We start from the raw sequence: 3,654 nt of genomic DNA on the forward strand, positions 1-3,654 counted from the left end.
TAGAAACAGCAGCCAAATCACCCTCTAGTTACACTTTTACTGTCTTAGGAAAGAAAGACACTTTTGCTAATGTGTTCCTGACGTCTACAATAAACAATGGAGAGTCATGGCTGGAAAACCTCTCAATCCATTTGATCAATGCAACACTAATATTAGGACTATTAGTGCTAGTTTTGACAGCGAAATAAGAATTCTTCAAAGTGTTTGATGGTCACCATTCTGTAGGAATCCATTTAGCTTCCCTAATTAGGTGCAGGCATCATTGTGTGGTAAGAAGCTGGCTTCCCAACCACATGGTTCAGGGTTCAGTTCCACTTAGTGACACTTTTGGCAAGTGTCTTCTAGTATAGCTCCAGCATGACCAAAGCCTTGAGAGTGGAATCGGTTGACGGAAACTGAAAGAAACCCGTGTGTGAGTGTGTGTTTGTCTCTCACCACAGCTTGACAACCAGTGTTGATACGTTTACATCCCTGTAACTTAGTAGTTTGGTAAAAAAAAATAAAAAAAAAAAAAAAAAAAAAAAAAAAAGACCATTACAGTAAAAACCAGACTTGGAAAAAAATAGGACATGGGGTCAATTCTTCAAGGTAGTGCTCAAATAAAAGATAAAAGAACTAACACAAACAAAAACAAAACAAGCAAATACATTATTATATATTTTATATATGTATATATTATGATTATTATTATATATAATATATAAATATAAAAAATATATATTATATATGCATATATATATATATATATATATATATAAAACATATATATATATAAATATAAAAAACATATATATATATATTAAAAAACATATATATGTATATAAAAAAAAACAACATATATATATATATATATATATAAATATATATATATATATATATAATTTATTATGTGGTAATGTCCACATCACAGTCATCATCATCACCATCATCATTGTTACCACTGGTTATTTGTCAATCTGACATATAAAACTGCTAGACCTTATTATTAAGGGACGGCAAACATTTTTTCAGACGTTCAAAAAACTAAAAAAAAAAAAATACCTAAAAAAGAGCTATTATAAAATAGCTCTTGTTGGATTTGTTGATATTTGAACCTTGGAATCATTCATTCAAAAGTCAATGAATCAGTGAGATTAAACGACAGATTATCCAGTTGTAAGATTATCCAGTTGTAGTCCAGTCAATAAAACCTTGCATTTTATCAAAATTTACCAAATGGTGTTTTCTTGTTTGTCTTCTTCTTCTTGTTATTTTTTCACCTCCTCCTCTTTGTGAAATTCCTGTTTTTCTTTTGGCTTTTTATTGATTTATTATTATCATTATTATTATCTTTTACTTCTCAGAGCTCTCAATCTCACTTGTTCTGGTTAGTTCCGTGAGAATGGACAGCATCCTGTGGTCAAAGACCTCATACCACCATTTTCTACAAATTATAAGACTTAGTTAAGCTCCACGCAGGATGCTCAACACACTCGTTAATCATTGTAATTATAATTATAATTAAGGTGACAAAGGCAGCAAGGTGGCAGAATCATTAGCATGCCAGACGAAAGGCTTAGCGGCATTTCGTCTATCTTCATGTTCTGAGTTCAAATGCCACCGGGGTCAACTTTACCTTTCATCCTTTTGGAGTCGATAAATAACATACCAGTTACAGACAGGGGTTGATGTAATCAACGTAATCCTTTCCTCCCAATTTGAGGCTTTGTGCTTCCAGTAGAAAGGATTATTATTATTATTATTAGGAGCAAAAAGAAGAAGAGTGCCATTGTCATCAAGTGAATAATATTTTGACATCTCGTGTGTCTTCCACAGGTTCAAAAAATAAACATGTCAATCTACTTCATTTTAGTTAATAAGGACTTACTTCAATCCTATAAATATTAACCAAAATAAAGTAGATTGACACGTTTGTTTCTTGAACCTGTGGAAGACACATGAGATGTTGAAGTATCATTCACTTGATGACAATGGCACTCTTCTTTTTTTTGCTTCTATATCTTTTGGAGGACTTACCTCAGTCCTACACCAGTACCGGAAGTTCCTATCTTCTACACCAGTACCAAAAGTTCTTGACTGTCTCCCATGAACACTTCTAAAGGCTTCACGCCATTTCCACCACCCCCACTTAGGGTTTATCCCCTCCTATGTAAGGTGATGATCATTTGGTGCAAAATACGACAGTGGTGTAGTAGATGCAGGCTGAAATGATTGCTACTGATTGTTTATGAATTCTGCAAAATGCGAGCTTTCTTTTCAGGTACATAACGCTGCTGTTCCCCGCCCCAGGGTCTCACGGGCCCATACCCCCCACACCCTCAGGGTTGGCACTCTGATAGGTAGGTCTGGTGAGATTGTTGAGATGATTGAACGGAGATGTGTCGATATCTGCTGCTTCCAAGAAGTAAGATGGAAAAGGAGGTTCGCTAGGTTCATTACAGGCAAACAACACAGGTACAAGATTTTCTGGACAGGGAACACAGACGGGGTCGGAGGCGTGGGCATACTTCTTGCAGAGAAATGGGTGGATAAGGTAATCGAGGTAGTTAGAGTATCCAATAGAATACTTAAGATTAGATTAGTCCTTCACCATGGGTTAGCAACCATTATCTCAGCCTATGCCCCTCAGCTGGGGCTACCTGACGGACAGAAAGACCAATTTTATGACACCCTTCTACAGACTACCTCGTCGACGAATGACAGGGATCTTCTCTTTGTGGCTGGTGACTTCAATGGTCATGTTGGACAACATTCAGGGGTCTTCTATGGCGTACATGGAGGCTATGGTTTTGGTTCCCGCAATGAGGAGGGAACCAGGCTGCTGGAGTTCTGTGATGCAAATGACCTTATGGTCTGCAATACTAACTTCAGGAAACCTGCCAGTCACCTAGTCACCTACCGTTCTGGTAGGCACACTAGCCAAATTGACTACATCCTCAACAGGAAAAGGGAAAGATGGCTGCTTAGAAATGCCAAAAGCTTCCCAGGCGAAGAATGTACCCCACAACATAGACTAGTAGTTAGTGACTTCAGGATCAGGGCTAAGTGGTTGCGCAGAAGATGACCAGCTTGGAGGAGAAGGGTCTGGAAGCTCAAAGATCCTGCGAATGGACAGAGATTTAGAGACTTATTACTCGAAACCTTTGACGAAATAGAGGGGGATGTAGCTTCACACGATGTAGAAGACAACTGGAGGTTTCTACGGGACAACCTGCTGAGGGTCACTGACCAGATCTGTGGATGGTGCAAAGTCACCTCTCGACCCAAAATAACGTGGTGGTGGAACACTGTTGTTGACAGGGCTATTAGAGAAAAGAAACAGGCTTGGAAGGACGGGAAGAACGGTGGTAGCAGGGAATTGTATCAGACTGCCAGAAGGGACGCTAGGAGACAGGTTTATTTAGCCAGAGGGGAAGCAGGTAAGAAAAAATTTGCCAATGTTCTGCAACGTGAGGACCAAAGACTTGAGGTATTTTGTTGCAAGACAGTGTGTGAGAGAGAATCATGATGTCGTGGGAGAGAAATGTGTCTGCATGGATGATGGTACGCTTGCACTAAATGAGGCTGCAAAGAAAGAGGTTTGGAGACGCCACTACGAAAGATTGCTCAATAAAGAGAATGAATGGGAGAAAGAGAGTCTGTCGAATGCCGACC

This window comes from Octopus bimaculoides, chromosome 2 (genome assembly GCF_001194135.2).
Source record: "Octopus bimaculoides isolate UCB-OBI-ISO-001 chromosome 2, ASM119413v2, whole genome shotgun sequence".
NCBI classification, from domain to species: Eukaryota; Metazoa; Mollusca; class Cephalopoda; order Octopoda; family Octopodidae; genus Octopus; species Octopus bimaculoides.